General features: G+C 38.4%; 1 long non-coding RNA gene across 2 annotated transcripts; it reads right to left on the bottom strand.

Annotated features, from left to right (window-relative positions):
- Positions 1–313: 313 nt before the first annotated feature.
- Positions 314–7,506, bottom strand: LOC115614404. 2 transcript variants are annotated; one of them, XR_003993714.1, is made up of 6 exons: positions 7,373–7,506; positions 6,409–6,500; positions 4,904–4,961; positions 4,291–4,403; positions 3,516–3,772; positions 314–1,484 (listed from the first exon to the last, which is right to left on the bottom strand). It is a non-coding gene; the product is annotated as an uncharacterized LOC115614404 (long non-coding RNA). The 2 variants fall into 2 exon arrangements; XR_003993713.1 differs by lacking the exon at positions 314–1,484 and having other exon boundaries at positions 2,725–3,772.
- Between the last annotated feature and the right edge of the window lie 3,568 nt (positions 7,507–11,074).

Raw genomic sequence — 11,074 nt, forward strand, 5'->3', positions numbered from 1 at the left:
GGGTTGGGGGGGGGGCTGGTCCCGAGGCCAAATTCAACCCGGGTGAAGGGGATAAAATCCTCCTGTTTATGCCCTTGTTCTAAGGGAACATCCGCCTGTGCGCTGCTGCCCGCGGAGGTGATGCTCCCACTGCCCACCGCGGTGTCGCAGCAGGACAGATCCGTAGGCCACCGACTGCTTTCACGGAAACCTTTTCAAATTACTTCAAACAATTAAAGATGTTTAAATTAAATCATCTTAAACTATTTAATGAGTTACTAGTTCTAAAAAACAAAGAGAAATAATGGATTTTACTAAGTGTACAGTGGCAGCATTTAAGGTTGGCATTGGAGGACATGGTGTCAGCACCCTAACCAGTGATACCACCAGCCCTTAGATCAAAATTTGTCTAATACTGTGATTTAATATATTGTTCTAAATTAATTTCCAAGGCTTCTAAGGAGCTGGCAAAATTTTGTAGAGGTTGCACAAGGAACGGTCATCCAAAATTTGAAATAGTTCTTAGATTTCATCTTTGAGTTCATCCTTCACTTCCACTCTTTCCATAAAACCCAAACTTCAACTCCTCACGGCAAATTAAAAGCTGATTCATGTAATTCAAAACTGTTCCTGTAACTGAAATTCTAATCACTGCAAATGCTCTGCCAGACAAGTGACTTTCCTCCAGTCGGAGCCTTCCCAAAGCTAAAGGCACAAAACAACACTTTTGACGCAGCAGTTTCAGAAATCTTTGCAAACAAATTGCTTGGGGTGAAGTTTTAAGATTACACCGAACTTTTTAATAATGTAACTAAACTTCCGCTGTACCCACCACTTTTTATAGAATATCTGTTCTATCATTATATAATAAAACAGAACGAAAGTCATCAATTTGCACCACAGAACTTAGGTTGCTGTGGAAACCTTCATTATTTATTTTTTTAACATGTTCAACTTCTGTTTCAACACCGAGCAGGGGACAGCTTTCTGTCTGCACTTTTGTTTGGTTTTGGGCTGCTGGGTTTTGCTTTCCTGCGCAGAGTGCAAACAGAAAGTGGCCAGTAAGTAAGCATGGCTGCGCATTATTGATTTAGAAAAAACAACTTATTCAGTCATACCTTAATTCATATTCACATTTAGGCATATGTATTTACAATAGCTTCATTACTTTCCTTCCTGAGGCACTCCTACAGCATGCAGAAATAGCTTTTTGAAGGGACAAAGCCTGACAAAGTCATTGAGCTGCATCTGTTGGAGATAGGCTGCTGCTGGGCTCAAGGTTTCTTTTTTTTTAAATATATATATGCATATGCCAATAATAAATACCTCTTCATCTGTTCCTAGAACTTTGGGAGCAGAAAACCTCTGTAGTGACAGGAGTTGGTTAAGTTGGTTAAGTTGGTTAAGCTGGAAAAGTCTTCCAGTCTTTTCATTCTCCAGCCTCAGCACTTCATGGATTCTTCTTGCTGCCAAGTTAACCCGTACTTAAACAGGAACTCCTCTTGCTTTAAGAGAAAACACAGCAGATTTTTTTCTTCCTTTTTTTTTTTTTTTTCCCCCAAAGTACTACCATGTTTGAGTGGACTCTTAAAGTAAATATGGAATGAAGGTGAACTTAGGAAGACAAAGGTGAGAACCTTGCAAGGTTAGATAAACCCTGAGGGGAACACCAGAATAGTTGACAGAATGGGACCCACAAGGAACTAGCAGTATATAAGAAACATTTTGTTTAAAGGAAACTATGCTATTTGTGGACATGTAAATGATAGCATTAACAGTTCCAGTCCTATTGATGAAAGATTACTTTGATTTGAAATACAGTACACATTATTACATATTTATTCCTAACACTTCTCTGCACTGCTGCTGGTGATGCCTATTTTCGAACAGCAAGAGTCAGTAGCGGGGCATATGACCCACTTCAGGAAGGAAAAAATGAGTGTATTTCACTGTAGAGCCAGTGGAATGCAAGTTTGCATAACCTGAAGTTACCAAATATATTTGCACCCATTCCTCTGATACCTGCATTCACCGGTCTGATGGGTCTCCTATCACCTCTACATAAATACTGATTGCTTTAGTAAATATTCTTAGCTTAAGTGCAGCACAGAACAAACATATCTTCCTGTGAAGGAGGCAGAGGCGCTAATCTCCCAGGCAGCAAGCAGGCATGACCACGTGCAAAGGAGACAGACCAAAGCAAATGACAACCATTGCACTGGGCTGCAGGACAGCTATTTTTCCTGTCTTCTTCCTCTCTTAGAACTCACTCCTGCCAACCTCAATATTCGCACAACTCTGTAAAGCTTGGGAAAAGCATAGTAGTATTGTGCAAGCATAAAAAAGAAATTCTGAGGGTTATATGCCTCAGGATTTTTTCTTCTGGACGTGTTTTTATTTTTTCTTATCACAAAAATGGCACATTTAAAAACTACCACTACAAAATTAGAATCCCATGCCTTCATTAGATTATTTAAATGGCTTTAAGGTGGGGTTTTTTGGTTGTTTTTTTTTTAAGAAGTTTTAAAAAATAACTTCAGCAATTGAACTAAATGTTAAAATCTGCTCTAAATATCAGAGCTCCTACAAGAACTACTTCTGTTGGTGGACATCATGGGTCCCCAACACTAACATGTTTCAGAGGAAAGCGGCCTCCCCTTGGCAGAAGTCTTCTGAGTTGCCATTCTGAGTCTTTGCCACTCAACTTCTGTGTGGCACCATATGGAAATAGTGGCAAATACATGCTTCAGGACCTTATTTAATTGAACAAGTCAAATCAGAAGGAAAGCATGAATCACTTTGAGTAGCACTGTTGAAAGTTACTTGATGTCCACTGCATACAGGAGCTGTTATGTCAGAATTATGGTGAGTTGCTTATGGTTAAGTTACTGCAAACACAATTGTCCTTAACCAAACAGACTACACGTTAATATTAAACACAGTATTAATTAAAACACATTAAACAGTTCATCTTACATCATACTATCTTGCCATAATATAGATGTGATCTGAAAGGCAGCTGACTCGGGGTTGAAGCGATTTGACACAGTTTCTTTCTCTTAAATAGATCAAGGGAACTGCACAATCCTTTCAAATGCTCTGCAAGGGACAATGGAAGGGCAGAGTGCAGAAAGCAGAGAGATTCTTACGCCTCCCTGCAAGCAAATTTTTTCTCAGCTATTTCAGCCTTAAGGTATCATGGAACACATCACCCTCTTGCCCTCTCTTTCAGATAAGAGCATCCCCATACTTTACACTTTCTCTGGGCTATAGATCCTGGTACTTCTACTTCTATTATTACTTCAAACTCTTGTTTTAGAAACATGGCCCTGAACGCCTGCTATCAGAAAAAACATCAAGGATGATTTCTAACTCCCTCTGACAGTCAATTTATTTGATTAAGTTACCTCCTTTTCCACACTTAATGTTCCAACTTTGCATTCTTGCTTCTTTAAAGTTCATATTCTTTCCCAGTTGACAAGATGGTTTAAGCCATTAAACAACTTGACTTTCCCATTAAATTATAAACTCCTCACCTTGCAGGGAGAAACAAAAGGATCCAAAGCAAATATGTTCTACCACCATCTCCAACAACCTCGCAGGTCCTTTTGAAGCACCAAGTGTTTCTTGTTTGTGCCTCAAAATAGGCATTCACATGTCCCAAGAACGGAGCTATGCTTCCTTTGATGCTGTAATCTTCTAAAACTTTTAAGCTGGAGATCTCAGCTTCTGATGTATAGATCCAAATTATATTCTTTGTCTTATTGCATAAGGCCACTTCATGGATTTTTTCCTTATGAAGAAAAGACCAAACCATCACATTGGGAGTTTAAATGCAGCAAATAACAGCAGTTTTGCAGTGTCTGTGCCCCACTTCATTCTTCATTCACCTAATCATTCTTTCCTCAGGATGATTTCTGATTAGTGCTCAGCATTGGAGGGGGTTTTAAAGGCCATTATCTTAAGGCTCCTTTTTTTCATGTTTAATTCAGAATGAGCTGCCTAAAAGCAAGTCTGCTCCCAACTCTCAACATTTCTCAGAGTGGCAGGGAAGGAAAGCAGACCCCTACCCACCAGGCAGCACTTCCAGCCTGCAGTTAAGTCATCATTCCATCAGCTATTCCTTATCTCTGAAGTTGAAGCTCATGACTGAAAACAACCAATACACATCTAACTTTATCACCTAAGGTGTAACTTTCTGTTAATCCTAGGAACAGCTCAATTACAATAGTTCTATTGATGATTCCTTTAGTACCAAAATTTTTCTTTCATGCAAAATGGGAGTCAGCATAAAATATGCCAGTACATTACCTATTTTTGCTGTTATCTTCTTCAGAGCAAAGGTAATCTAAAGTCATAGCGGGCAGAGCAAGCGGTACTTTCAAATCCCTCCAGAACATTAGGCATTTGGAGTTAAGCCTTACCTAAAGAAACCCCCAAACACAATAACACCAACTAAGAACAAATAACACAACTTGCAGTTACAAATAAAATGTTAGAAGTTACTTTTACTCTATTTGTAATATTGCTTGAAAGCAAATTATAAAACCAGAGAAGACAAGGACTTGTGTAAGGACAAGCACAAATCAATGTTGTTATGCCAACATACCACAGTTTGAAGTTTATCTGTTGCTTGCCTAAAAGGCATCTGGATTAAGTCAGGACAATAATTTTTTGGGGTTTTTTTAGCACAAGAGTAGAGAATGGACTGACCTATGCTGAACACCAGCACATCAAGTACAATTATCAAAAACTCACAGTGCAGGTGGTAAATATTTAGTCAGTTGGACCTTCATTTAGAACAGATCAGAGATTATGCCAGAAAATGTTTTCCTGATACTACACAGTTTTTTGTTCTTCAATTAGTAAAAAAGGAAAAGATTCATTTCAATCATCATGTTTAATAAATAATTAAGAAACTTACGAATACTATTGCAGCCTCATTCCCACGTATCTCTAGTGTTCTCACTACGGCAAATTACCTATTAGAAAAGTCAGAATTCATAGAATGTTAATTAGCACTTTTGTGACAAACTGATGTCTTTTCCTACTAATTTCTTTTAATATTGAGGATATCAGAAACCCTACCAAATTAATAATTAGCTCCTGTCTTATTTTTTGAAATGAGAGTTCAGAAACATTTGTGAACTCTTCTTGTAAGCATGCTGTTCTGGGTCTTTTTTCATTTCTGACCTTACGTATTTCTTATCATATTTTTCTTTATTGCTTTGAAAGAGATCTCTTTCATGCTAAGAAATGTATACTATTGAGTGAAAACATCAGAGAACTGGTTTCATCACTCATGGAAATGCAACAGGATTGCCATTCCAGAGGCTGCCTTAACTAATTTTAATGCTCACTCAATCAAGTCCTAGCCAAACCTATACAAGTGAATGTGGTTGGAGTTTTTTTTGTTAGGTTGTTTTGGTTTTGTTTTCATTTGTTATTTTAAAGTGCTCTCTCTCTGTTATTGTTTTGTTTCAGGGAAAATTGCACCTTGGTTCGTCAAGAACAATCTAACACACCTCCAGGGATTAGTGGCTGGGGAGTGAGTCTAGAGGAGGCCACAAAGATGCTCCGGGGGCTGGAGCACCTCTGCTATGGAGACAGGCTGAGAGAGCTGGGCTTGTTCAGCCTGGAGAAGAGAAGGCTCCAGGGAGACCTTAAGCAGCTTCCAGTGCCTAAAGGGGCTACAAGAAATCTGGAGAGGGACTTTTTATAAGGGCATGTGCTGATAAGACAAAGAGAAATGGCTTTAACCTGACAGAGAGGAGATTTAGATTAGCTGTTAGGAAGAAGCTCTTCCCTGTGAGGGTGGTGAGACACTGACACAGGCTGCCCAGAGAAGCTGTGGCTGCCTCATCCCTAGCAGTGTTCAAGGGCAGGTTGGATGGGGCTTGGAACAACCTGCTCTAGTGGAAGGTGTCCCTGCCCATGGCAGGGAGTTTGAACTATATGAGCTTTAAGGTCTCTTACAACCCAAACCATTCTGTAATGATGACTAAACAGTTCTAGATCCTTATTTACATACACCACGTTGATCTGTAAAGAGAAAAAGCAGATGTATTTAATTTTGAACTGGCTTAAATGTCAAAACAGCCTCTCTGTTCCACGTGTTGGTCACGGCAGCCGCAGGATCAACTGAAATCAGAGTCCCGCTCCCTCCCTGACCCGCTCGGTGCGGTGCCGGTGAGGGCACGGTCCCTGCCGGGCCAGCGGCGCGGGCGCTGTCCGTGGTGCTGCCGCGGGGCCACGCCAAAGGCATTGACTTCTGCTGCGGTCAGGGCTGCCTTTGGGGCACCGCTCCGGGGCCATTCCCAGCGACCTCCTGAATTCAAGTGTTCACCATCCTCCTCTGTCATACACCACTTCAGGTCAACCTCCCGCAGCCACTCCAGTAAAGGACATGAAGTCCTACTGTTTCCATACCTCAGCATTTCCATGAAGAGAGCGCTAGCTGGCCATGTTGGTCAAGCTCTGAACTCAAGGACCAGCCTTATATCTGGTTGTTACCTTTTGACCTGTACAGAGAAATAGGTTATCTTGAAATAAAACTAGCACTAACATAAACAATTGGTAAAAATGGAATTTAGAAATACTGCAGTGGATAATTTGAAGTCATGCTGGACCTATCTGAAGTCATCCCATTTTTTCTTATAGGAATGCTGATGCATGCAGTTTAGTTGTGGGCATATTATTCCAGTACAGCTGAGAAGAATGATTATGGAAATACACAGTCATGGCAAGGTGCTCAATACCCAGGAAACACTGCTTACCAATTTCTACTATTGTACTGTCCACATTAACTACATAATTATATTAAAAAAGATGAAAGCCCTATATGCTTACCTTCAAAATTATTCTAGTTATTTTAATCAAGATAAATTCAGTATTGTATATATGTATATTCAAAATAAATAAAAAATGTATTCTGACAGTATTAGAAAGCTTTAAAACAATGAATATTGCGAAGATTGGAACAATTAAAATGCAATTAGTTCAACAGATAGTCAAATCAAATTTCTAACTGCTGATGTCATGTGCCCAAAGTGAGATTTTCCACTTAACAAGTATATGATATTTAAGGCTTCATATGAGCTTCAGATTCCAAAATGAATCTGAAATATAGTCCTTGCGAAAGACATTATAATATTCATATGTTTAAGAGAAAGAGATATCTTCTACTTGTGTTTCCAGCATGCCAAAACCATTTCAGTCTCCTCTAGAGCAAAGTTTGTCTCATGCATGCCTAAATCACAGCTACATCCAAAGATGCTCACGTGTCACTTGTGTTAACTGGAGAAAAATGACAGAAACTTATTTTAAGAGCTTTGACCTATGTAATGAAATTAAGATCTTCTTAGGCAGAATAAAAGAAACAGTATTTTGTTACCTGACACAGCAGGACAATTAGTCATTACAAGTACGCAGACTGGCATGTCTCTTGAGTAAAAAGGATGAAGTTGCTGTAAATCCATCCAAATACTTATATCCAGCTCTGAGAGTGAATCAGCACAAAGTGACCAGCAGCTGATTCATCTAAATAACAAAAGCATTGAACACTTCATCAGCTATTGCCACAAGGAAGTAATCAATAATTACACAAAAACACTCTCTTGCCATAATGGAGTACAGTCAGACTGGCACAGAGCTCTTGATATATCCCGCTATCTTCTACTCAGAAGCAGAGAAATGGAGTTAGATTACACCCATGTTTTTTCTCAAGGGCGCTGGATATTCACTGTTCCTCAATGAAGTTCTTGGACACGTTAGCAATAGAATAAGTACACTGCTGATAGTTGTTCACCAGGCAAAAAGAATATGGATTGCAGTCATCCTCCCACACCCCAGCTCAGTGAACCACCTTTGTGTAAACTCAAGCAGTAAAGACTTAGACCAGAACTCCTCAAGATGCTGTCTTGGTGTTACAGACATGCAAACAGCTCAGCCTGTATGAGAAGCACTTTCCTGAAAACCAAAAAGAAATGACCTTATATCATGAAGTGACTGAATCAGGTGGTTGAATCAATCAGAGAGAGAAAAAGTCTAGATTAAGCAGGCTGTCCTCCACATGAGAGAAATTACCATCTTAGATTGTGCAGGTGCTAGGTAAAGGCAAAGAATATGTTCTTCATCTTCTATAAAGCTATGCAATAAAACTTTAATTCTTTATGTTGCCATTAACACACTAAATAAATAGCAACATAAATCTACATAACTGTCAGAAGCAGAAGTGCAGCATTCTCCAGAAAAGCTCTGAAAGAAACATTCCATCTGAAGACAGGCCGCTGAAAGAGGAAAGCATACCCATACCGTAAAGTGGTCAGTGTGAGGCACAAAATCTCACACATGGGAAACGTAACTAGGACAGAAGTTTAAAATGATCACTCAGAAACCATGCCCCAGGTAGTGTTTCAGCCACAAAAGCGCAACTTTGAAGACTTTATTAAACCCATCCATTCCTTCAAAAGGAAAGGAAGACCTGGAGAAGCATTTGCAAAAGCTGTTTTTTACAGGCATACTTCTACCTACCACACATGACACATAGTAAAGGACAGATTCAGTTACAAGATTTATTTTTCATTTATGATTAATGAGTTATCCACCATGAGGTAGACTACCATCAGGTTTTGGATTGGCTCCGGCCACTGCAACCTTCCTACACTGGGTAAACAAACTTATGTGTTTGTTTAGTAGTACTAAACCCAGCAACCAATATACAAATGTAACACGCCTGTCCAGTAAATATACACTGCAAACAGCCTGCTTGACTAACTGAACCTGCTAGGATTATGAAGATAAAATTCAGGTAATTTTTAATAACTCCTTTTTTCTCCCTATTGGTAATAGAGAAGGACCTCCAGAAATTTAGACTCAGTTTATACACTGCTGCAAATGTTGTACTGTTTAGCATTATTACATTTTCCTATTACTCTGAAATCTTTCCTTTTGGTGTCTGATACGTGCCTCATTCCCTGCAGTTCAAAATATTGTTTTGTTCTCAAAATGCTTGACTGCATTAGCTGGAGTTGAACCGTGACAGCTGTTCCTTGTCACCCTCCAGACAGGATGCATTCAGCAGAGATTTAAGATTTCAAGCCGCTGTCTGGAGGAGCTAATGGCAGGATTTCTAGAGGACAGGTAATCTTCCACTAATACTAATTCTATTGCAACCTGGTAAAATCTCTTGTTCACCCACTAAAATAAACTTACTATTCCTTACTAACTAGTCTGGAATTCATATTGATTGCTGCAGTTTGCAAGCTGCTCATTCTATCACAAATAATGAAGTCAGTGTAAGCATCTTTTATTAGAGCAGCTCATGTAACTTTGAGGGAAGGGACAAACACATTTTTGTGTGCACAAGCCGCTGAAGAAATAATGTTATTAAAATCACTACCAGTGCATTTAAAGAGCAAGGACTGGAATTTATTACACAAATATACCAAACTATAGTTGGAATTATGAAATATAGCTTATCCCTGAAGAATAAAAAATATAACTAAAGAAAAAAAAAGGGAATATATAGCAATATGTTGTAAGTGAAATATTTTACTGTTGGGTGCGAGATAGCTGCCTGAGTAACTCATAATTAACCCACATGTCTAATGTGTCTAATGTATCATTAAATAGAATCTGACGAAAACATCTAAGGAAAATGATAATGAAAAGCAATACAAATAAATTGCAGAAATACAGATATACTGTGTTATGAAATAAGAAGACAACAGGTAAAGAAATTGAGGTAGCATGGACAAAGCACAATTTGTCTGAGCCAAAATAATTTTGGAGAATGATGAGCAAACAAATGAGTTTGCTCAAGATTTTCAAGAGCATTCTAGGATTGGATTTGATTAGAAAACTTTTTAATTTGCTTCTGGAAATTGTGTCAATATAGGAACTAGCTTTTCAGACAGAGATGGGAAAATAAATGTTCCTGTTAGTGGTGGCATCTATATACTCCTTAGTGTGAGAGCTGACAGATTTCTTTCCCAAATGTTTAGCAAATTCAGATGAAGTGATACTATTCTGAATGTGATTTTGATTTGCAACAAGGACATTACAAAAGAGTAGATCAAACAACCTTGCAGTGAATGCACATAAGATGATTCAATTTAAATTAAATGGAATGATGAACAAACACTGGGCTCAATCTTGATTTCAGAAGAAGAATCTTTCAGTAACTATGGTAACTGTTTACTGAAATTAATTGGGCTGAAAAACTTATGAACCTGAACATGAAGGTCTAGAATGTATTTAATTTGTAAATTGATCACTATTTCTAAAACATGAATACCAAGCAAACAGATTTCAGTAAAAATGGGCTGCAAAAGAATAACTACCCTGAAGAAAGTTAATAGTGCAAATGAAAAACCTAGAAGGACTTTAAAAAGGTACGATGTCAAAGAGACAGGTACAACTTACAAGTGTAAAATGTGAAGGGAGAAACTCAGAACTTCCAGAAATCAATCTGAACTACACTTTGGAAAGGACAATAAAAGATTTTTCAGACCATTTTTTTAAAAAGGCAAAAAGTGGGACTATCCTGCAGTGAAAATGAGACAATCTCATTGCCAATTAAAGGTAATCTAGCAAAAAACTCCCTTTTTCAATTTTCAGTAAGGACGTGTGGCAGCTTCACATGGTGAATGGCAAATTAACACCAGCCATTTGGTGCACATGTGAAAAGAATTACATGTAGGAGGCAAAAGTCAAAGAGCACAACACAGCCAGGTCAAGATCCTCACAGCATCCAGCTCCAAATTCTAAAATATCTTGATACCTTAGTCTCCTGTTCTGAAATCTGAAATTTGTAATATATTTCATCTTTGGATTCCAGTCTTACAATGAGACAGATTCATTACCTGCATTTAGATGCAGAACAAGTGATCCAAGCAGCCATTTCCCTAGTAGTCAATCATCTGCAGCATGCAAAGTTCTCAAATATTTTGAATGAAAAGCTACAGGGAAATCAGAAAATGTGACAAAACTTAAGCTTTATTTAAATATAAAGTAACTACTTTCCTAGATAAAACTATATATAATCTATGATAATCTACGATCTATGATATTCAATGAGACACAAGGTAGAGAA

The sequence above is a fragment of the Strigops habroptila genome, chromosome 11 (genome assembly GCF_004027225.2).
Source record: "Strigops habroptila isolate Jane chromosome 11, bStrHab1.2.pri, whole genome shotgun sequence".
Lineage (NCBI taxonomy): Eukaryota > Metazoa > Chordata > Aves > Psittaciformes > Psittacidae > Strigops > Strigops habroptila.